This window comes from Dendrobates tinctorius, unplaced genomic scaffold (genome assembly GCF_039654945.1).
Source record: "Dendrobates tinctorius isolate UK_male_01 unplaced genomic scaffold, ASM3965494v1 ptg000131l, whole genome shotgun sequence".
NCBI classification, from domain to species: Eukaryota; Metazoa; Chordata; class Amphibia; order Anura; family Dendrobatidae; genus Dendrobates; species Dendrobates tinctorius.
Window position 1 is genome coordinate 4,848,650 of NW_027361799.1, and position 25,515 is coordinate 4,874,164.

General features: G+C 46.3%; 1 long non-coding RNA gene and 1 pseudogene across 1 annotated transcript in view; both read right to left on the reverse strand.

The window, feature by feature from the left end:
• Positions 1 to 25,515, reverse strand: part of LOC141047991 (uncharacterized) — a 224,899-nt gene that overhangs the window by 94,113 nt on the left and 105,271 nt on the right. The window lies entirely within an intron of this gene.
• On the reverse strand, positions 319 to 22,555 carry LOC141048030 (bifunctional phosphoribosylaminoimidazole carboxylase/phosphoribosylaminoimidazole succinocarboxamide synthetase-like; annotated as a pseudogene).

Below are 25,515 nucleotides of genomic sequence, written 5' to 3' on the forward strand. Positions count from 1 at the left end.
TACAAATTACCATGAAAAGGATGTTCCTTAACATATTTCCCAGGAAAATCCATTTCAGTTTCATTTTTGTATGTTTTATTGTGTGCCTGTAAAAATGGCATAGGACTAGCAACATTGTTCATAGCTTTGACCTGGGAGTCTGAAATGCTTCCAGGGGTATTCCCCATGATGATACCATGTAATTTGAACACTGTTCCTAATGATTTCAGATTTTTTTGGGGCCCCAAAATCACCCGAGGGGGGTTGGGGGTGGTAGGTCTTGGCATAAGTACTTACTGTTCACTTTATCCCATAGACTTACATTGAGCTCATTACACAGGTTTATTGGGTATTCCAATTTGCTGGACCCAACCAATGAGCCACCGAGCTTTTTAGTGCTCGCCCATCACTAGGGCTTTTCCGAATACTATTAGCGGTTTCCAAATAGCTGCATCGGAAACCTGGAGAGCTCCCATTTATCAGCGGTTAGGCGCCACAGCTCCATGTGTTGCGGCTGTGTGACAGTCACATCACATGCCTGGAGAGACCAACACAAACAGGCAGTCTCATCAGGTCCTTTGTGATCAGACATCTCCCTCAGTTCACATGGGATGCCATAATTTGCACAGATTGCTTAATCTTTTCACAGTGGACTAGGTCAGAAATTCACCCCATCAACAATCCATTCTTGGCTATGACTAGGTCACCAGTAACTCCACTTTGTCTGCAACCCACTCAGTTTCTTTTGACTTTTCGTGGTAAGTCTGTTCATCCTTCTGCTGGGTCTGATCACCTGAGGGCCATAGATGCCACAAGTCATTATCAATCACATCAGCAAAGACCATTTCTTTTTTAGTCACATCCACACCAAACTCAATCTTCATATTCACTCGGGTGCAGTCTTGTGCTGACCATGTTTTTTCCAGAATTTCAAAGATGGCCACTGTGGAATGGTTCATGATGTCCACTCCTGCCTGGCCAATCACAAGGCCAGCACAGTTTAGTTGCAATCAGCTGATTTTCAGACCATTGAGAGTCATTATTGGCATCATCCTTGAAAGACAGCTATATGTTATGAATGAGTCACCGACGAGGAAAAACAAAAACATACTAAGCCATGGAAAACCAGAGAGGTTGGTAACTAAGCTGATTGCAGACCCCTGATCCTGTCCACACAACTAGCAGTAGCCATGGAGCGTACCTACGAAGATCCTAGACGCCTTGTCACAGCCTGAGAACTAAATAAGCCTAAAGCAAGAAAAGGGGAAATCTAAACTGCCCCAGAGCAGACCCCAAACATGTATTGTCGGTGAGGCAAGATGAAAACACAAACAGATAGAAAAATAGGCTGAGCAAATGATGGGGCCCACACTAACTAGAAAGGACAGGAAAGGAATGATGCTATCTGCAATCACATACAAAACCCAGCCAAAAAATGTCCAACACTTTCTGATAACAAAAACCCTGAAGCCGCTAGGCTTCAATTCCCTATATCAGCACTCTGGTATATTCTGAAGACAGAGCAAAAAGCCCAATCTGATCAGGGACAAAACGCAAACTGGCATAAACGGAGACATAAGAATGGAAATTCAGCACAGCCCCAGCAGGGGCTGGCTGACCTCAAAAACTGAGTAAACCAGACCAAATCTCATATGAAAATATAGCAGAACACAATTAGCTCAAGAAGGCAGGAACAGAACTGGAAACCAGAACCTCAGGGGAGGGAAAAAAAAAAAAAGTCACCAGCACAAAATTAGGGAGTCGGCTGACTTAAATCCAGTCAGAGACTTCTGATGTCCACTCACAGTCCTCCTCCTCAGGTGGCAGGTCTCTGCCATTCAGATCAGCTTCATTACCTATGGTCACAACTAGAGGGAGCCCCGATGGAGAACTCATGACTCCTCTGTCAACACAGCCAGCTCCACCACCCTCACCAGAAGCCAGAGGTAAACCATAAGATGAGTTCACAACAGCTATACTTTAGGAGGATAAAATTTATATCCTTCTGGTACCCCCAGGATTTCTATTTAGGAATGAACTGGTGGCTATTCTCCTGCCCACCCACTGTATAGGGATCATCTCACAGAATGACAATGAACCAGTTGCACAGCACTTAGTCACAAATGCTGTCATGATACCAGATTTTTGTAGCAGTTTGAATATGCAGCTGGTGGTCTTGTTGGAGATGGATGCTTTCCTCTCAATGTGGTCCTTCCTGGCTGCATTGCCCGCTGTGATCTGGTCCTTGGACTGCATGAGGACAAAGCCAGGGTAATTCAGGAGCTCATACAGCTAGTAAGTTTTACCTTCATGCAGCTTCTTGCCCAGTCTCAACTCATGTGTGCATGATCATCTAGGTCTATGTTAATCTATTACACTGAAGGTTACTTGTCTGACCAAAACCTTTACTACTGTGTACTACTCCTGGAATAAATTGTCACCATAATACCAAGCCGAGTGCCATTTTTTGCTAGATTATATGCCAACTTGTCAACTCAGACTAAGGCCTCTTTCACACATCAGTATTTCATCAGTATTTGTATGCCAAAACCAGGAATGTCTCCAAAATAAGGAACAGGAGTCAGTCTTTCAATTATATTTTTTCTCCATAAGTTCCATTCATGCCTTTGGCATACAAACACTCATGCAAAATACGGACCAAACACTGAGGTGTGAATGAGCCTTAACTTGGCAGTTGATGAAGAATTGGTAATAGAGGCAGGACAGCCAACAGCTTTAATTTATGATAAAAACAGAACCTGAATCTTGAGACAGAAGTCTACAGTCCTGATTGCTTTATGCATGGATCATCACACAATCTTGCATCAGAAGTGGAAATTTTCTAAGACTTCTTGGAATTACAACCATTATGGACATCCATGACATGTCACTGAATACTGCAATACTAAATCTTTCCACTGGGAGCACTGCAGAATAATGGAACACTTAGGCCATGTTCAGACGATACATTTTTCCTGCGGATCCGCAGCAGATTTTACGGCACAAACGCTGCAGATACGCAAAGTGATTTACAGTAAAATGTAAGGCTAAGTGTACACGGTGATTTTCTTCCTACGGATTTTTCCGCACAGGTTAAGAAATCCGCAGGTCAAATGACCTGCATTTTTCCTGCGGATTTCTTTTTATAGCGGTTTATCCAGCAGTTTGTGTGGTTTTCCACTGCAGATTAGGAGAATGGAGCAGGTGGAAAACCACATAAAAGTAGCGACATGCTGCATTTTTTGGCCCGCACAAAAACCGCAGCATGTGCACAGCGTTTTTTTTTTATTGATTTGCATTGTTGCGGATCCGCAGGTAAGAGGCTATGTACACACGATGCATAAATCAATGAAAAATAATAATTTTTATTTCTATAGCGCCGACATATTCTGCAGCACTTTACATTTCAGAGAGGACTTGTACAGACGATAGAAATTACAGCATAACAATAATCACATAGATCATAACAGATACCAAGAGGAATGAGGGCCCTGCTCGCAAGCTTACAATCTATGAGGGAAAAAGGGGAGACACGAAAGGTGGGTGGTAACAATTGAAAAAAAAAAAAAACGCTGTGCACACGCTGCGGTTTTCTCCACGCGGTTTTTGTGCGGTCCAAAAAATGCAGCATGTCACTTCTTTTGTGCGGTCTTCCACCTGCTCCATTCTCCAAATCAACAGGAAGAAAATCACCGTGTGCCTAAGGCCGGGGTCACACTAACCGACGCAAAATACGGTCAGTAGTTTACATGCGTAATACGGATGAATGGCCCCTAAACAGTGCTCCGTATGTCATCCGTAATCAAGGTGTGGTCGCGTATTTTTCGCATGTAAGCATCCGTATGGCGAGATTTTCTCGCAGGCTTGCAAAATGGACATATAATGGAGCCCTATGACAGGGTTTATAACAAACCAAAGAATGGATATAGACACACTATATATATACATATACATATACACACATATATATATACACACACACACACATATATACACACATTCTATATATATATATATATATATTCTATGTGTCTATATCTATTCTTTCGTTTCTTTAATAAAACTGTCAGTGTGAGTTTACTGTATAGCGCACTGAATTGCTGGCTTTGCTAAAAGACACCGGGTGCGTATTTCTCGCAAGTCACATGTGTGGTCCGTGTGGAAATCGTATTTTTGGCGCACCCATAGCCTTGCATTGGCGTACTACGGCCGAAGTACGCTGACAATTGCAGCATGCTGCGATTGGCACGGAGCGTAGAATACGGATGAGAAATATACGGCTGGTGCGAGGGACCCCATAGAGAATCATTGGTCCGTGTCTAATGCGTGCTTTTAGCACCTCTCACTCAGCCGTATTCCTTGCCAGTGTGACCCCGGCATTACTGCCAGATATCTCCACTGGTGAAGACTGATCAGATCACTGAACTGAAATGAATTATTAGTAATAAATTCTAACAAACTTTTTTTTTTAAACAAGTAATTATCCCACAAATTTACTTAATCAACATTTGCATAATTCAGGGATAAGGTTTTGTCCATCTCAGAATAGGGGTGAACAGCCTAATGCAGAAGTAAATTTTTGGCTTCCAGGGAGAAGGAGACACCTGAGGTGAGGGGAAATGTTGGATTATACTAATGAGCCTCACAATAACCAGTGACCACATAGGAGCAGCACTGAGGAGCTGATGTGAGGCCAATGGCAGGAAGTGACGTTTGTCAGATCACCATGTTATTCTAGAAGCTGCAGCTGATCTGTTCTGGGTGGAAGTTGTCTGTCATCAAGATGATTGATAATAAATGGCTCCTAATTGTGAGCGAATCTGAACTAGATACAAGGTCAGATAGTCTTACTCACCGGTTAACGGTGTTTTTCGGAGTCCATGACAGCACCACCTGAGAGAGGGGATCCGCCCTTCAGGAACAGGAAACCTACAGATACAAAAGGGCGGCACCTCTCCCACGCATCAGTTGGATTACAGAGCACAAGAGGACCACAATGGTTAATAGCAAAATTATATACAGTACTTTACACAACTATTCTTTGCCAGTGTACATACAAGAGGAAGAGGTGCACACCCAAATTTAAACTAAAGGGAGGGAATATACAGGTGCTGTCATGGACTCAGTTACTCACCGGTTAACGGTGTTTTTCGAAGACCATCGGTCGTCCATGACAGCACCACCTGAGAGAATTACACAGAGTAAAACTATTTAGGGAGGGACTACAGCCTGCAGTACCCTTATACCAAAAGAGGTCTGTGGAAGCACCCAAGTCTAGCCTATAATGACTATAAAAGGTGCTCGGAGAGGACCAAGTAGCCGCCTTACATATCTGGTCAATGGACACTTCTGACCTTTCGGCCCATGAGGTCGCCATGGCTCTGGTGGAATGCGCCCTCAGCTTCCTGGGTGGCGACCTGCCTTTTGAGGTGTATGCTATTGAGATCGCTTCTCTAACCCACCTGGCTAGTGTACTTTTTGACGCTCTACAACCTTTCCTAGGGCCATGATGAGAGACAAACAGGGCATTATCTTTTTTCCAGGGATCGGTAACTGCCAGATATTCTATGAGGCATTTCCTAACATCCAAGGTGTGAAGCTTCTCTTCCTTCTCATTAGCTGGATTAGGGAGGAAAGATGGAAGGACTATCTCCTGTGTCCTATGAAAGCTGGAAACTACCTTAGGTAAATATGCCATATCAGGTCTGAGTATTACCCCATCGTCCTTGAACTGTATATAAGGAGGACGTCTAGATAATGCCTGGATGTCGCTTACCCTACGAGCTGAGGTTAGAGCTACCAGGAAAGCTACTTTGAGGGACAGGTTCTTTATGGAAGCTAAGGAGATAGGTTCGAATGGGGCTTCTGTCATAGCCGTGAGGACTAGGTTCAAGTCCCACGACATGAATCTATCCTTCGCTATTGGCCTGGATCTACCTGCTGCCTTAATGAATCTACTGATCCAGTAATTACCTGCGATGTTGCAGCTAAAGAGGGCCCCCAAGGCTGATACTTGTACTTTAAGGGTACTAGTGGAGAGCCCCATATCCAGACCTTTCTGAAGAAACTAAGATTTGGTTTACAGGTGCTGAAGCGCCAGCGACCACTCCAGAGTTCTGCAGGAATTTTTTCCAAATTCTGACAGATTTTGGTAGTGATGACTTTTCTACTTTTAAGTAGGGTGCTAATCAGGTCTGGGGAGAAGCCTTTTTCTCTCAGTAGTGTCCATTCAAACTCCACACTGTCAGATGTAGGCCAGCCACCTGAGGATGGAACACAGGGCCCTGGGATATGAGATCCGGGATGTCCGGAAGGACCCAAGGGTCGGACACTGACATGGTCCTGAGGCAAGAAAACCAAGCCCTCCTGGGCCAAAATGGAGCGATAACTATCACCCTTGCTTTGTCTCTCCTGATTTTCTTCATCACCAGGGGTAGTAGCGATAGGGGAGGGAAGGCGTATGCTAGCCTGAAGTCCCACTTTATCAGAAAGGCATCTACCGCCAGGGGGTTCTCTCTGGGATTTAGGGAACAAAGTTGTTTTAATTTTCTGTTTTCCCTGGTAGCGAAGAGGTCTACCTCTGGTTGTCCCCATCTTTGTACAATCAGGTCGAAGATGGAGGTGCTTAGGGACCATTCTCCTTGTTTTAGTGGATTGCGGCTTAGGAAATCTGCTGTGATATTTTCCTTCCCTTTTATATGTAGAGCTGTTAAAGATTGAAAATGCTGCTCTGCTAGCCGGAATAACCGTTCTGCCACATTCATCAGGGGTTTGGAACCAGTCCCGCCTTGGTGGTTGATATAAGCCACGGTGACCTGATTGTCGGAGAACACTCGCACATGATGGCCCTGTAGATACACAAGTAGCTCCTTAGCTGCCTGCTCTACCGCTGTCAACTCTTTCAGATTAGATGACATTTCTATCTGATGATGCTCCCATAGGCCCTGTACCAGAATCTCACCCATATGAGCCCCCCAACCGGAAGGGCTAGCATCCATGGTGATTATGCGGGATGTGTCATACTCCCAGGGGACCCCTTTGGATAAATTATCCTTGACTAGCCACCACTCTAGGGACTCCCTTGTGTTTCAGGACAAGGTTAGCTGACCCTCCAAGTAACCCACAAGGTCTGATGCCTTAAGACCTCGCCCTGCAGTTTTCTTGTATGAAACTGTGCCCACTGGACTGCCGGGATACAGGACGAGAGGGAACCCAGAAGGGACATTGCTTTCCTGAGGGACATGGTAGGGTTATTGCAAGCATTCCTGTTTCTCAGAGTCTAGGATCAGGCCCAAGAATTGTTGGACTCTCACCGGCTGTAACCGAGACTTTTTAATGTTAAGCAGCCATCCTAACCCCTCTAGGGCAGACATTGCCCTTTGTAGTTGTTCCAGACAATGTTTTGCTGTTTTCCCTACGATCAGGAAGTCATCTAAGTAGGGGATCACAAGAATGTCCGATTCTCGAAGATGGGCCATAATTTACGCTACAACTTTGGTAAACACACGGGGAGCGACTGCCACCCCAAAGGGGAGAGCTGCATATTGAAAATGTTGGACTGACCCATCTAGCTGAACCGCCACTCTGAGAAACCGCTGATGGGCTGCATGAATGGGAATATGGTAGTAAGCGTCTTTTAAATCTAAGACCACAATAAAACAGTTTTGAAACAGTAATTTTATTGTTGATTTAATTGTCTCCATCTTAAACAGGCGTATGACCAGGAATTTGTTGAGGGATTTAAGGTTTATTATAGTTCTGAAGGACCAGTCTGGTTTGCAGACCAGGAACAGGGGGGAGTAAAACCCTTTTCCCGTTTCTCCCTCTGGGACCACCGTCAGGACCCTCTTACGGCAGAGATCATGCACCTCGGCCTCCAGGGCAGCTTGTTCTGGTGTGGAAGACCTGAGCGGGGTGACCTTAAATCGATCTTGGGGAACCCGGGCGAATTCTAGGCGTAGACCCGCAGCTATCACCCCCAGTATCCATTTACTATTGGAAATCAAGGACCAGGCTGGGTAGAAGGCAGCTAGTCTCCCCCCTACCGGGGCAACTAGTCATTGGGGAGGTTTTTTAGTGTCACGTGCTGGACCTTCTTGACGCCCCCCTCCTCAGAACATGAAGCCTGTACCTCTCCTTTTGTCCTCCCATCTGCCCTGATCTCTGGACGGCCTTCTACGGAAATAGCCTTTCCTGGTAAAGGGACGTCTGTAGGAAGGATTCGGTAGACTGGGGAACTTCTTTTTATCATCCCCGGCTTTCTCTAAGAGTTCATCCAAGACTGGGCCAAACAGATATTCGCCCTCACATGGAATGGAGCAGAGTCGTGATCTGGCCTGGATATCTCCCGGCCAGCATTTTAACCAAAGGGCCCTTCGAGCTGCATTAGATAAACTCGCAGTTCTGGCTGCCATCCTCGCAGAGTCCGCTAAAGCATCCGCCAAAAAAGCTGCCGCACTTTGGATGATTGGCAGCGTTTTCCTGATAGAAGCTCTTGACACTCCGTCCTTTAGTTGGGAATCCAATTGGTCTAGCCAGACCATCATGGATCTGGCCGGACATGTGGCAGCTATCGCTGGTCTTAGAGCACCTGCTGACATCTCCCAAGTTCCCTTCAAAAAGGAGTCTGCTTTCTTATCTAACAGGTCTTTTAAGGAGGCCATATCGTCGAAGGGAATGGAGGATTTTTTGGAGGCTTTGACTACTGCCGCTTCCAGTTTAGGGGCTTTATCCCATCTGTTTACCACTGGGTCGTCAAACGGGTACCTCCGTTTGAAGGCCAGAGGTAAGGAGCCTCTTTTTTCAGGTCTCTTCCATTCCCTATCAAATAGGCTCTGGACCTTATCATTTAATGGAAAGGCCTTCCGCTTCCTGGGATCTAGACCCCCGAACATCACGTCCTGAGCTGAAAGTTCCGGTTTTGTGTCTGCTACCCCCATGGTGGACCTTATTGCTTTAACTAGCTTATCCATCTGGTCTAAGGGGAAGCAGAATCGACTCGAGTCTTCCTCTGAAGATGAAGTGGAGGCCGGGGAATCTGAAGAGTCATCGATCCTTAGGGCGGTCGAGGACTCTGAACCTGAGAAACTACATTCTCTTCCCCTAGAGGAATCCTTTTTAGATAGGGCCTTTATCTCTGTCCTGATTATGTCCCTCAGGCTTGTGGTGAAGTCCGGCGTTTCTTCCGCTACCTGTATGGATGGGGGAGAGTGTAAGGGCCTGTCAATCTACCCCAGGGCCAACGTCCACTTCCACCCCTACAGTTTGTCTCACGCATGGCTGACAACTTTTTAGGGTGGCCGTCCGGCAAGGGGCAACTACAGAGGGCACATTCCCTGTGCTTCTGTTTTCCCGTAGCTTTCCTCCCCTGTGAACAAAACATAAGGGAACACTGCATCAGGGTACATTCACGGAGATCTCTTACCCATGCAGATGAGGCAGGTACCGGATCACGGAGGGAGGCAGGAGGGTCCTTTAGCCTGGAGGAACTTCTGTGGCTTTGTTCGCCCGTCCGTTTGTTTCTTCTGCTGGCCACTCGCATGCGGTTTCACTGTGGCCCATTTCTGTGGGTGCTCCTGCACCTCGTCCAGCTGCTCTAAGGGGGCTTCTGTCGTATCCATCGCTGGCCTTCAGAAGCACCTCAGCAGCGTCACCTCCTGCCTTTTAAGGCCTCCTTGCCCGGGTCAACAGGGTTCTCGCACGCACCCCCACCCGGGACCCCCCCTCGACCCTCCCCCCGCAAGCTCCGGTCCTCCCCAGCCACTGCACGCCGCCCAGGACCTCCGCGCACAAGCGGCGCGCGCCGGAAGCCGGCCCCCGACTTCCGGTTTTGGCGTCCCCGGCCCCGCCCCTTCCACCGCGTCACTTCCGCCACCCGTCTGAGGCCTGCGGGGGACGCGCAGAAGGAGCAGGCACGGCACCCCCCGGCTCAGGCCAGGCCACAACCCCCACGCACGCCGACCTGCGCCGCCGACCGGGCGCCACACCGGAAGAGAGAGAGCGGCCACTGGGAGAGCGCACCAGGAGGGGCCCGGGTCATACATACCTCCTGGTGCGGCAATATGGAGGCGGCTGTCCACCGGACCCCTGTCTCCCACCACTGTCATGGAGACCTGCCCGGCCCCACCGTGGCGCTTCCAGGGACCCGAGCTTGACCGAGGTAGGAGACCCCCTCGCTACCTGGGTCGGTCAAATTTTTTAAGACGTTCGGAGTTAGAGATATTGACTGTTAACCTTTTATATTTTATCAGATATGTATATTTCACTACTTCCATGCTCTTCACCTTTTTTACTTCTCCCACACTTTCTCCTTCATGATCCTCAGCAGCAGCATCTTTATCAACTTCTTATTCAACTTATTCATCTTCTTCACCTTTATATTTTTTTTGCACATTATTCATATTCTTATTCAACGATTCTTCTTCATATTATAATTCATCTTCTTCCTATTTTTCTTCATCATTCTTATTTGTGACAGGCATTTCTGTAGTTATCTATGAAAGTTTGAAGATTACACCTTCCGTTCTGCCTGTCACAAAAGATTTACAACAGGATTTGTCCGCGTTCATTTTCCAGGGGCACCACGAGGAGGAATGGACTCACTCCCATACACTGCTTAGTCTTCTTCTGCTTATAATTTAGATATCATTTGCTCTGATTTTTAGTCTTATGCTTAATGTTCTTCTGCTTCTTCGTCTTCTGTCTCTTGTTGTTCTGCATCTTGGCGCTTGTCTTCATGTTCTTTGTCCTCTCTGTCATCTTCAGGGTCATCTTTTTGGTCTTCTTCGATGTGGTCTTCAGGGTCATCGTCAGGGAGATCCAGAGTGAGAACCAGAAACCATTTCCACAAGCTTGAACTTGGAAAAGTAGCAGAAGGTACAAGGCGGCTGAGGAACTGCCGAGTACCAGCTGACAGTACTGGAACCCGGATGGGCAGCAGAAGGAACAAGAGCAAATTTATCTAGCGAGGATCAGCTGATGGTGCTGGAATCCAGAGGGGCAGCAGAAGCTGCAAGAGCACATGAAACTAGCGAGAACCAGCTGACGGTGCTGGAACCCAGAGTGGCAGCTGAAGGAACAAGAGCCAATGGCACAACCGTGGACCAGCTGATGGTGCTGGAACACTGTTAATAAGCAGGAGGTACCTGTGCTACAAAGCACTACCAAGGACCAGCTGACGTTGCTGGAACTCCGATACTGAGAAGGAGGCACCTAGGCAAAAGGCACTGCCGAGAACCTGCTGACGGTGCTGGAACCCGGATGGGTAGCACAAGGTACCCATAATAAACAAAGTTGCAAGGCTGCGAGCAGGCCGCAGTTACTGAAACCCACAGTCCAACAGGGGGTGCTTGTACTATTGGCACTACGGAACCAGCAGCCCACATAGGAAGCACCGAAACTGATGGCACCATAGACTGCTAACCCGACCGCAACACGACAGGACTATGTATTAGTGGCAAAGTGACGTTGACAATCCCCGGAAACAGCAGGCGTGCTGGAACCAGGCTGGGCAGGAGGGAGTACCAGTGCCAAAGACACTTCTGAGCAGCAACTGGTGATGTTGGAGCCCAGGGTCAATCATACAGCAGGCTGAGGCCTACTTAGAGCGAGTAGTAAATAAGATGTAGTGTGATTTTGGAGGCAACAGGAGACACCGTCATCCACACAGCAGGGGAGCAGCTGGCGTTACTGAACCCCACTAACACTCGAGCATGTGTTTCTTTGTGCAGACAGCACTTCCGAGCAACAACTGGCTGTGTTGAAGCCCAGGATCAATCAAGGAGCAGGCTGAGGCCTACTTGAAGCAAGTTTTATATCGATTGTACACTATTGATTGTAACCATGCTCCACTTAGGCTTCTGGCGCTACTGTCTCTAGTATTTCCCCTGGCCTCCAACCCCGCCAGTTGCTGCTCTGAAGTGGCGTCTGCACAATCCACGCTTGTTCCTGGGTTACAGAGGCTCAGTCACATCAGTTGATCCCCTGATGTGTGTCCGGCAAGGTCTCCTGCTCTGTCCACATTCCCACTACTAGTAATGGGAATGTGGACAGAGCAGGAGACATTGCTGGAAACACATCAGGGGATCAACTGATGTGACTGAGCCCCAGTAACCCAGGAACAAGTGTGGATTGTGCAGACGCCACTTCAGAGCAGCAACTGGCGGGGTTGGAGGCCAGGGGAAATACTAGAGACAGTGGAGCCAGAGGCCTAAGTGGAGCACGGTTAAAAATCAGTAGTAGTACAATTGTGGAGGGAGCAGGAAACTTTGCCGTCCACACAGCAGGGGAGCAGATGGTGTTACTGAACCCCACTAACACAGGAGCTAGTGTTTTTCTCTGTGCAGACGGCACTTCTGAGCAACAACTGGCTGTGTTGAAGCGCAGGGATTACAGTTCAGGTGGTAGAAACATGAACACAACAGGAGACCTGGATACTGTTGCCAACCAGTTATTCTGGTAGAGGACTGGCAAATTTTGGCGAGATCCAGGCCTTGTTCATTTTCAGAAAAGTAAGCCGGTCAATGTTATCGGAGGACAGTAGCGTGCGACGGTCTGTTAGTACACCACCTGCGGCACTAAAGACGCATTCCGATAATACACTGGCAGCAGAGCAAGCCAGCACCTCCAATGCTTACTGGCTAAGCTCTGGCCATGTATCCAGCTTTGAGACCCAAAACTTGAAGGGGGAAAAGCCGTCTGGGAGTACACTGACAGGGCAAGACATGTACTCTGTCACCATCTGACGGAAACGTTGCCTCCTGCTGACTGGAGTCCTCTGATTGTGTAGACATTTGTGGCGGACACACAAAACTTGGCCACATTTGGGCCATACTGGTCTTGCCTTGTGCCGAGGCGCTACCTCTGTGCCTTCCTTGTACAGAGCTTCCTCCACTGCCCCTACGCACAGAGCTGCTTTGTAAAGCACTAGCAGCACTGCTCTCGGGTGGAATGGAGAACATGATGGACTGCACCAGTGTGTCTTGGTACTCCCGCATTTTACGCTCCCGGTTCAACGGTGTGATGAGGCTTTGTAAGTTGTCCCGGTAGCGAGGATCTAGGAGGGTGTACACCCAATAATCAGCCGTGTTGAGAATGTGAGCGATGCGGCGGTCATTTCTCAGACACTGCAGCATGAAATCAACCATGTGCTGCAGACTCCCAACTGCCCAAGAAATGCTGTCCCCTGCTTAAGGCATCATCTCTGCCTGCTCTGCATCACCCCACCCTCGCTGTACATACTGACTAGAGCATTGTGTACCTCCCTCCTCTTTAGAGATGTCTTCCTCCTCCATTGACTCCTCCTCACAAAGTGTCCCCTGCCTAGGCCTTTGTGAGGAACCACGTAGCACAGACTGTCCAGAAGCAGATTGCATTTGTGACTGCTCATCCTCCACCTCTTCCAAAACCTCCTCCCTTAGTGCTTGCAGTGTTTTTTGAAGCAGGCAGATAAGGGGGACAGTCATGCTGACTAGTGCATCATCTGCACTCACCGACCGTGTGGAATCATCGAAGGCACACAAAATGAGGCAGATGTCCTTCATAGAGGCCCACTCAGTGGTGCTGAAGTGTGACCGGCGCACAGTGCGACTTGTTTGTGCCCGATGCAGCTGGTACTCCATGACTGCTGCCTGCTGCTCAAACAACTGCTCCAACATATGCAACGTTGAATTCCACCTGGTGGGTAGGTCACATATGATGCGATGTTCCGGAAGGCGTAATCGGCGCTGCAGAGCAGCAACGCGCGATCTTGCTGTGCTGGAACGCCGCAAGTGAGCACACTATGCGAACCTTGTGCAGCAGTGCCTCAAGATCCAGATAGTCCCTCAGAAAGCTCTGCATGACCAAGTTCAGCACATGTGCCAGACATGGGATGTGAGAAGTTGCTTGGGCCCAGAGCTGCCACCAGACTTCGGCCATTGTCACACACTACCAAGCCCGGCTGGAGATTCGCTGGCACAAACCACACCTCGCTCTCCTGCTTGATGGCATTCCAGAGCTCCTGCGCTGTGTGGCTTCGATTCCCCAAAGAAATTAATTGGAGTACGGCCTGTTGACATTTGGCCACAGCTGTTCTCATATCGGTCGTAACAGGCTCCTGCAGCGCTGTTTCTGAGGAACTTGAGTAGGAGGAGGAGTCAATGTGTACAGACTGGATTCCTGCAATGCGTGGAGTTGGCAGAACACGTACAGCGCCACACTCCAGATCTGTACCCAGCTCCGTTGGCCTAGTTTTCAGTGTATCTGTGTAACTCCACCTCGTGCTTGGTACGCACATCTTTCCACATATTTGTGGTATTGAGGTTGCTGACATTTTTCCCTCTTGACTTTCTGATGACAGCTTGCATTTGACAAAGCAAAGGTCATCTGCAACTGTCAAAAAAGGACCACACACTGCAAGTCTTGGGAGCCTCCGGTTTTGGCTTTTGAAAGAGGAATGCTTTTAACGGGTGCCGAAGTGGAGGCTACAGGCAACCAAGTCTGCCCCCTCCCTCTCCCTCCTGTTTTGGCTGTTCGGGGAATCTCTTCCTCAGAGATGCTCCCACCACCTTCCTGTTCCTCACACCATGATGGGTCAAGGACCTCATCATCTACACTCCCCTCTTCAAACACCTGCTTCTCCTAGATAGTCTCGTCAGCACCGTACGCACCAGAAAGTGGCACCTGAGTCTCGTTATCATCTGATGCGTACCGAGGTGTGCTGACCATAGGCACTGGCCCACCCGCCTCTTCAGATTCAGAGGGACAAAGCAGTTGCGCATCACTGCATACTCCCTCTTCACATTCTTGAATGCTGCTTGGCTGGCCCCCTCTTTCCAAGCCAACAGATTCAGAGAACAGAAGTTGAGACTGTGATGGCTCCTGTCCAGGGCTCTGACTGCCTGGGCACTTTGGCAGGTGGTGAAGAGACAGATGGTTGCTCTTCAGTGCTCTGGCCCTGAGTGGACGTGGAAGTCATTGAAGTCGATGCATTAGCTGCCATCCATCCGACAACAGCTTCAATTTGTTTCTCCCGCAGCAGTGGGATACGGCAGGGTCCTACAAAAGCTGCGCATAAAGGACTGTTGCCTGCCAAAACTGGGGGATTGTGACTCACTGGTGCCCGCAGCAGGCACAGAATCCCCACATCCTCTCCCTGCTGAAACGCCACATCCTCTCCCTGCAGAATCACCATGCCCACGTGCCTTACTCGCTGCCTTCATCTTGGTAGACTGATAAAGATAGGCAGAAAAGTACAAAGGGGGGGCTTAGTGTGCTTATTCCTGAACAGCTGGTAATAGGTATAAGAAACACTTATTTTATGAAGTGTGTGGACTACACTTTAATAGGAGCTAATGTGGCCTACACAACTGTCCAATGGAGTGTTTGGTGAACTTTATTTTGTTTTGTTTTTTTTAAAAAAAAAACAAACACTAAAAGGATGTGACCAAGATTTGAAAGCGATAGCATCACTAACTTTTTGGAGCTATTACAATGTAGGAAGGTAACCTACAATGCAAAAGATGAGGCTCCAAAAAAATAGGGTAATATTAATCTGGCTGCAGCTGAAGGGCACAAGCCAGAAAAAAAGGCTCCTCTATCTACTCCTATATAGTGTTTGCAACCAACCAATGTAGATGGATACGGATGGATGCACACTAATAGGAGAAGAAAAAATGAGCTGCAATAAAAGAAAAATGTGTGAGGCAGTGACGCACACTGAGTGGCCTACAACCAGACGTGGCTGCAGGACACACTACTCAGCATGAGCTGCACTCACACACAGAGACCTCTCCGACAGCCGTGAACAGTGCAGCAAACTGGGCACTAGCACTGAAAGGCTGCAGAGAGGCTCCGCTGTCTACTCCTATAGTGTTTGCAAGCAATTTATACGGATGAATGCACAGTGCACACTAATAGGAGAATGAAAAATGAGCAGCAAAAAGAAAAATATGTATGAGGCAGTGACACGATGAGCGGCCTACAACCAGATGTGGCTGCAGGACACACTACTCAGCGTGAGCTGCACTCACACAGACCTTGCAGACAGCTGTGAACACTGCTGCAAGGCAAAAGAAAGCTACAGTGGTGGATTATGTAGCCTGGGTAAAGCACACTGATTGTGAAAATCGCTATCTCTAACTGTCCCTCACAGTCTTCAACAGCAGCCTGTCCCTAACTGAATTCACAGCAGAGTGAACCAGATATGGTGGTGACTTTTATAGTGCATCAAGACATCATTTCAGCAGCCAATCACAGCCATGCCATTAGTTAACATGCCTACATGCCTAACAGGATGTGCCCACACTTCTGAGGATTGTCACTGGCTGAATCAAATCAAACTGGCTCATAGCATTATGGGAACTTCCGATTCCGGTATTCGATATGCTAAAAGTATCGGAACTCAGTATTGGAATTCCGATACAGTGAATATCGGCCGATACCAGATACTTGTGGTATTGGAATGCTCAACACTAAATGTGAAGCATCCAATACATAGATATTGGTCTTCAGAATGATGCAGGGCCTTTATTCCTCTTGGTATCTGTTTTTTTGTGGGTCTATTGGCATGCAGTAGTGTATATTGTCTGTACAGGCCCCCTCTAAAATGTAAAGTGCTGCGGAATATGTCAGCACTGTCACCATCACCCACTGACAGATTTGACAGTTTGGGAAAAGAAAGGCTTTGTACAATTTAATAAGACTCTTGCACACAGTGACACGCTGTAAACAATTGGAGATAACAGCAAAACCATTTTTTGTTTTTCATTCTATTGTCAAAGTCGCTGCCCATAAAAAATATGATGAATTATCTGTTGTAAATACAACTGCAGATATTCTAGCCAAAGAGGCAGCCGTGACAAGAAAAGTGTTTCAACATTAACCTCTTGAGGTTTCAGCAGTTCAAGAACAGACCCGCATATCCCTTTTGCAGAAGAAAAATACATCTCTTGTTGCTTCCCAAGTGGATCCATAACCTCCCTTTTGTTTAAACGGGGTTGTGTCATGACTTAAATGGGGAGTTCCGTCCTGTGGTACCAAAACATCTACAGGTTGAGTTCACAAGATATAATCCTGAAAGTTTGGGTCTTTTAGGCCAAGAGAAAAGGTTAGGAATTCTCAGAATTTTTAATGGAAAAAGATGGAAGAGACTATATAAAGTATTGTTCAATCATGTCTCATTTGTGCTCAAATGAATCCAAGACCAAAAGGACAAACCTCCACTACTCCAAATTGCACCTGCAGATGGTCTATGTTACAGATTGGTCTGTTACCATCAGGTAAAAATGGTCTCAGGTATGCATTGGTTGTAGTAGATGCTATTTCTAAATGGGTTGTATTTTACCTGTCAGGAAAGATGCTTTGTCTACAGATCGAGCATTATTTAATCATGTCTTTTGTACTTGGTGGATCCCAAGAATGATCACCTCTTAATGAGGAAGTCACTTTACAGGAAAAGTCATGCAAGCAGTTTGAACTATTCTAGGGGAACAACAATTTAATGTACCTTACCATCCACAGTCGCTGGTATTGTGGAAACGATGAAAAGAACAATAAAATCCAGAATTGCTAAGATGTTGTTGGACAAAGGAGATACTTGGGTTGATGCCGTAACTTTTGTACTGTTGAGTGTGAGAAGCGACTTCTTCCACAACTCCATTTCCTCCTTTCGAACTAATGACAGGAAGAAAAATGCAATTTTTCCACGTGAACCATTTTTGTCCACACCTCAAACAGATGCTGTTGCAAGGCCCAAATGGTTGCAGTAGTTGCAGGAAAGCTTGAAAGCCACTTCCACATGCTGCATCAAGAACGCAGAGAATGGAGACACCATATGAATCTACATTCAAGAAAGGGGCTCTAGTGAGGATTAAACTGTCAGGAAGAATGGACCTTGGGAAACTAACTGGGAAGGTCCCTTTGAGATTATTGAAACCATGGGACATATTAGATGCTTGATGAACAAGAATCCTAACGTGGTTAAAATTACCCACAGACAATAAAGTGTGGGTACATGTTGATCAATGCAAGTTGTATATTGCATTTATTTTAGGAAGAAATGGATTCCAATAAGAGCCGGAATATTAAACAGCCTGTCCATGATGGATTTGATTCAACACCAATCCTACAGGAGAAGACATTTCTCAGGAAAAGCTATTTGATGAGAATCACATTTCTGTTACTCTATACTATTTCAACTGATCTATGCAGAAGATTTTACATCATAGAGTAAAGACTAGTGAAGTGAATGAACCTTGCCAAAAACTCTAGATCCTCTTGGACTTTGTGAAGGTAGCCTACAATACCTAATATATGAAGACATACCAGACAATTCAGCAGATATTACAGGAAACTTATTACATGCTACCACAGGACCCAAGACTAAGTTCGCACAGTTACAAGAGATTGCATACACTAATAAGACAGGCACATGGGAATGCCGTCCTACAGATGTGTTTTACTGAAAAATAGAAATAAGAGACTAAGAGGAATCTGTGTGGTCAGGTGATATTACAAATGATGTGATCACAAAAGGGAAAGTTGCAACACCCAAAACAGATGTGGTTAAGGACACATTTTGGGGAAAATTTTGGATTCTCCATTAAAGAAGGAGATGAAGATTGGGTAAAGACATGGAACTTCCAGATAACCAGTAGCTGTAGTGCGGCGCCCCTAAGGTCAGTTGCCACAGAGGTACTGCACCTTCTCCTAAGGTGTAGTGCCCCACCATCCAGATTAGGTGGGAACTCCTTTCCACACTCCAACACTCGCACCCCACACAACAGGGTAGTTCTGCACAACCACATTGCGGCTCAGTGCTTAGAGAGTAGCAGGGCACCTCTGGTGGTACCCTTCATGGAACACTGGATGTGCTGGGAGGTGGGTGGAGTTAAGATACATAAAAGAGTGGAAAAGTGTAGGATTAAAGGTTCAGTCTGACAGAGGGTCAGTGAGGAAGGAAGCCACTCGGGAGGAGTGGAGATCCCTGGAAGAAGGGATGGAGGAAGGAGTGCTGCAGCTGCCTCAGTGATCTGAGACAGCTGGCACGGGAAAGAAACAGAAGGAGAAAGATGTAGAACTGCAACCTAAGCTTCCATAAGAGAAAGATCAGTGCGGAACGAAGTAGTGGGAGAACAGAGGAAATGTGTGTTGGAAGAGGAACCCTGCCTATAGGTTCTCAGCGCAAGGCCGGGGCCCCGAGGTAGTATGGACACTTATGGTTCTGCAGCAGACACCGGTGGAGTAGTTGGCTGTAAATGCACTACTCCCATCTTAGACTTGGGGTACAAAAGCAACTGAATAGAGAGCCAGGACTCTGGAGAAAGGAGTCCCCTATAGAGGCTACAGCTGTCTGCCATACAAGTAGAGTTGTTAGGAACATCTGACAGGAGGAACTTCAGAGTACCACGGTATTGAGATCTTCACACTTAAAGGCGCTATAGAGGAGTCGTTCAGGAAAGGTACATGTTGGCGGAGTGTTGGAGAGGAGCTTTCTATTTGGCATGGAGGTTGGCTGAGTCTCTGACCCGGAGGACACGGCCAGGAGGCAGGCATCCTTGTTTACCGCAGACTGAGAGTAAAGCTTTGGAACTACTAGCCTCGGTGTCCTCCATTGATTCTTGCGCCAACCTGCTCAGCACCACTACATCTGGGTACCATCCTATACACTGCCTGCACCTTCCCATTACTACTACACTGCCCTGGGACATCATCCCTGCCTGTGGAGGGCTATACCATCACTGCTGCATCCCACCATCTGTCCCAGAGGATCTGTCTGCAGCGTCGGCTTAACACCACCCTTGCCGAGCACCACAGGTGGCGTCACGAACTATTCCATTTCACTAACTTCATATACCGCCATTGACTTGGGCGCCCAGGGCCACGGTCCGGGTCACCGCTGCTGTGACATGTTCCCCTGACACCGGCCCGGTACCGAGTACCCCGCAGCCCTTGGAGGGCGACCCAGTAGCTTTTACAGTAACAAATACTAAGGCTCCAGAAGTAAAGATTACACCAAATTTTTGCACTTATTCAGATGTAGTGATACCAAATAGGCTAATTTTATTTCTTATTGGGTTAAATTTAGAGATTCTATTAAAAGCTTAATAAATCTTGTATAATCCCTGCAGTTAGAAGGTATATGATGATCTCTGATGCCGCAGACATGCCAGCTCAAGACGATGGTGATGCCAGATGCTGTGCTTTACCCTTCAGAGATGTGGACAGCACAGAAAACCCTACTAATCTGTGCAGTTTTGAATTCTACAAAGAGCTTGGTGAGGGAGGATTTGGACAAGTGTTGATTTATCCTCAGTGTTCCCCAATGTATCCTGCACCAGATACACTGGAGGGACATGCATATTATTTGTAGTGATCCATTACACAGATTCATATAATATATGGCAGTTCTGATCTGTCGTGATTTTTACCTCAGGTCATCTTGGCATCACACCCAGTCAGCGAGGAACTCGTGGCTGTGAAAGTAATAGCAAAGAATAAATGTAAAAAGGAAAAGGTGTACAGTGAATTAGAAATCCTGAAAATGGCCACCGGGTGCTGATATTTGATCTGTCCTTGGTCTGAGTGGACATTGGAAATATACCAGAAGCTTTTCAGCGATCTGTGTGCGTGGCATCTGCCATTTACCATTTGTTCCTGCGTTTGCTTCTAAAATGTTGCTAAAAGTCTTCAGAAGGGGGCTAGAACTCTCGTGCCACCTATAGGAAGGAGCAATCCTAATGGTCAATGTGCTACTCCCTAAAGGTGGCGCTAGAGTTCTTGTTCTTCCTCTGAATATACAACAACTTGCACATTTCCCCAAGGAGCATTGCAGCTTTAAAGTCTCCTCATATCGGCATGCTTACCATGTCACTCTCTGCTAGGATAGACGTTACCCCTGGGATCCCCTTCTAAAATGTTCAGCGTTTTCACTTGTTTTTTTTCTGCTGCCAAGTATGAGCGTTTATGCATCTTACATAGTAATGCCTGCTGTGGGCACTTGCTAATTAAGTAATTATTCAAAGCAAATTAGTCCTTTCATCCTAGAAAACTTCTGATACATTCAGATCTGGCTTGGGGAGCGCATGTGTGCACACAATTTCTTTCTAAGTACAATATTTTCAGAGTGTCTTGCCGGTTAAACATGGCATGTGCATAGGGCAAGAGACAGGGAAGGCTGGCCAGATATTTAAACAAATATGCTTCTTGTTAAATTGCACACCACTTAGCTGCTGCTTTCTTTTGCCTCTACTGCCCCTTTACACATTCTGTATACTCCACATCAGCCCCTCCATCCCCCCTCTCCCATGTACAGCACAAAGGCTGACATTTCACAGTCACTCCAATCCATCCAGTGCACAAAACCTAGACAAATCAAGCAACCTGTTCATGTCTCCCTCTAGTCACTGGTAACATCTGATCTAACCCTTGGCCCCCTTCCACCATTATAAATAAAAACTCACCCTGCAGCACAGATATCCTGACGATCTGATAAACATTCAGTGCTCACCTTCTCCTTTCTTAATGGTGCCCTCTGGAACTCACAGTCAACATGCAAACTCCTGCATATCCAAGATTTAAGTTAACCAAGTTGGTTTAAGTGGTAAATTAGGTATAAACATGTGATAATGATTTTAACTGACCATAGAGCAGAGAGGTTTATCTGTAGGTCATTGGCAAATCCAGATGATTTTTAGGAATATAAGCTGTAAAAAGTTTCCACACATCTAGAAGCAAAGTTATCCAATCACCATGATCTTACATAGAAGATGCCCATCTTTTCCCAGAAAAATATGAATTTGGAAAGGTTGGGAGAAATGGGTGTTGACCAAATAAGTGGTGAGTCGATAGCTATTGATAGTGTATGGTCATTCATTCTTAGCAAATTCAGCTGGCTCTGTCAGTGGTCTGGAGACATACCAATGCATGGGGCCAATTTTATTGTTCCATAAAAATACCTATAGGCTGCACCATCTATTGTGCATCCAAAAGCAAATACCAGCAGACAAAATGATGAAGTTGGGTCTCCCAATATCTCATCACTGGACATAAGTAGTTGCCCAATTAATCTGGCAGTGGCTCTCAGAATACACAATGTGATTGCCATGTGGCAATCACTGCAACAGTTTTATTCACTATAGCAGCCACTGTCCCAACAGTAACATCTTCAATGTTTGGTATTTTTGCTTTGGACAAGTCACTGCTCAGATCAATCTAAATCTCATGGTACTGATCTGTTATCTGCAGGTTGGAATTCCCAAGGATGCAGTCAACAGGTGTGCATTATAGATATCTTTGGCTCTCGACTATTTGCATGGTAGAGGGTTGATGCACAGGGACCTGAAGCCAGACAATGTGTTGCTCATGGACAAAGCTTGTCATAAAATCAAGCTGAGTGGCCTTGCTTTGACCCAACTTGTAGGAAACTGTTGTCCATGTCACATTACCCTGTACATGAATACAGAGGACTAAGACATTCTTCTTCAATCTTGAGCCCGACTATACATAATTGTTCATGGGGAGGGGTCTTTGTTGCTTTGACTGGATATTTCCTTTGGCTTAAGGCAATGGAAAGTGACACAATGTACCGAGTATACATCACCTGGAAACAATGTCCAGACTGTACTCCACCTGCTCATTGGGAGAGGTTAAGAGAAGCCATAAACATGTAAGGCCAGGTCTTCAATCCATGATCCTCTTGTAGTCATCCAGTTTTGGACTTCAATTACCTCAATTTTCCCTGGAAAGTCAATGTCTTGGACCATGGCATCAACTTGGCAGTTAAGACAAAGGAATTTGTAAAAGAATTTGGAGAACAAATAGCTTGAGCTTTTTTTGTAACTTGCTGTACAGATTACTTTAGTGAGAATATCAGGTCTTATGTCAGCGTTTTTGCGCATTATGTTTTCTGTTGTATATTATCTTGATTGCCAAACTTGGGATATACATTTTACCATTATCACCTCTGGGCTTGTTCTTTTTAGTTTATGGAACAGCTTGAGTTTATGATCATGTGTTGCTTTCTGGGTTCTGTATTAAGTCTTGAGACAGAAGCCTGAAAGCCAATCATTGAGTCATACAGAAATTACACTGCTTCTTTGGATCCAATGTGAAAATTCTAAGACTTCATAGAGGGACATGGTGCCACGATCATTCTAACCAGATCCTGGTGATGGAACCTTCTGAGAAGTCCATGATTATTAAAACAGAAGCAGCTTTAACAAGCTAGTATTGCATGAAACCTGTATTTTAATCTGAAAGTTTTGCAGAGAATTGACAATCCACAGAAGACTCCAATGCTAAGGAGGTCTGTCCACAAGTTCATACAAATATATGACATGTTCTGCCATCTTACTTAATACTGTAAGCATCATTGACCTGTTCAAATGACACTTTTATGCCAAGTTCACATGTGCAGTATTTAGCCATTTGAAACAAGTATTCATTTTAATGTATCCATAAGAAATAAAATAAATTAAAAGGATATGGTTGCATTTTAATCTAGCTTTTGAAGAAATCTACATTATACCTGCTTCTTTCTACTCGCTCTCCCAACAACCTGTGACACTTTTCTACGTTTTATAGGCTTACTTTGGGATTCTTTTGCAATGACCACATGAGTCCAGAAGGGAGACCAGGAAGTGCAATTGACAAACATGGATCCACTCAGCTTCCAGGATGACATGAGAAGGGTACACCACCATGTTTCAGGAGAATCATCTGCACCCAGAGAATTCTTGACGTGTTGATGTCAATTGCCAGTTTAGATGACATGATGTGACAAATATCACTATGGACCTAGCAACAAGTCATCCACGCAGACCAAACTCCTTTTCTTTACTCCGCCCTGTTCAAGGGATCTTAAAAAGGACCACAATCTGAATAGTGGTCTCACCTAGCGGACCCCAGCGGCCACTTCAGCTCATCCCACTTGCAGACTACATGCCTTTCATGGACTGTCTCTGGGATGGTCTGAAAAGCACATGTCAGGAACACAAAGAGCAGGGTTATTTTTCTCAATTTAAGTTGTCAAGGAGGCCACCAGCTCAATCCAGTTGCAGACCACCCTTTCTCCAGACTCTGCACTCCCCCCAAAATGACCACTCAGGGTTGTAAATGGAAGCAGAACATTCGAAGAGGAGCACTCAAGCCACAGACATGTGTAACATCTGACTCATCTTCCTGTCCCAAGTGGGCTTTACCAGCTCAGCCTCAGTATTTGGCTAGTTACAGCTTCCCTCCCTTCAGATAGTTGGGGTCTTCCCTGACAATGAAGACCCTTGAAATGGGTTGCAAGTCTACATTATTGCACCAAAATATTCCAGAGTAGTTTTGTTGCCTGAAATGGTTAAGCAATTTACCTACTAATATCCCATTATCACCAATAGGAATCCACAGAACATTGCATGTTAAATATAATCGTAAAAATATGTTGCATTTAAATGTTAGAGCAAATAGTAAATCTAACTATAGTTTATTCTGCAGCAGAAAATCCAAATCATCCAGTGTCATTAGTAACAGCCTTCAGTATAAAGAACAAGGAGACTTGGAGGTGATTTGGCCCCACAGATCCTTGACCTCAATGTCAGTCTGTGTGATCACATGAAGAGACAGGATTTGCACAAGCCTCATACACTGAAGATCTGCAGGTAGTTTTCCAAGATGTTTGGAAAGACCTGCCTGACAAATGCCATCAAAAACTGTGCGCAAACAAGTACCTAGAACTGGTGATGGCAGAGATTGGTCCCCAAATACTGATGCAATTAAGATTTCTCTTTTGTTCATTTATTTTTATAATAAATGGATAAGAAATCATGAACACCAGTGTTTTTGGAGGCATTTTTCCCCAACACCACCTGAAGCCCAGGGTGGTGAATCGTGTCAAGGTGCTTGTCAGCTCCCCATCTTGTGTCTCTGGTGTCCATTACTACTGGCTGGAGCACACACAGCAGTGGCAATGTTTGCTCCCAGATGGTCCCAGAGAGTGACTGGCAGCAGCAGCGGCGGCAATGTTTGCTCCCAGATGGTCCCAGAGAGTGACTGGCAGCAGCAGCGGCAGCAATGTTTGCTCCCAGATGGTCCCAGAGAGTGACTGGCAGCAGCAGCGGCGGCAATGTTTGCTCCCAGATGGTCCCAGAGAGTGACTGGCAGCAGCAGCGGCGGCAATGTTTGCTCCCAGTCCCAGATAGAGTGAGTGGGGTGGGAGTGTAGTAATACATCTCTGCCTCTGGTCTTAGCTGGACATTATAAATTATAGATTTGCCTGGACTGTACATTGTATATTATACATCTACTACCTGAGCATTATATATTATAGATCGTCTCTCCCTGGACATTATACCATATTTTCTGGTGTACAAGATGATTTTTTAACCCCTGAAAATCTTAAAAGCTAGGGGTCGTCTTGTATGCCGGATGTCATCTTATAGGGCAGGTGCGGAGCAATCTGCGGTCATTGTGTGGTGCTGGGAAGATGGAGGTGGGGGGGAGGTGGGGAGTGGTACTGATGACAAGGTGAGGGGGCGCCTCACCAGGAAGGTTCAAGTATCCCCATTTCCT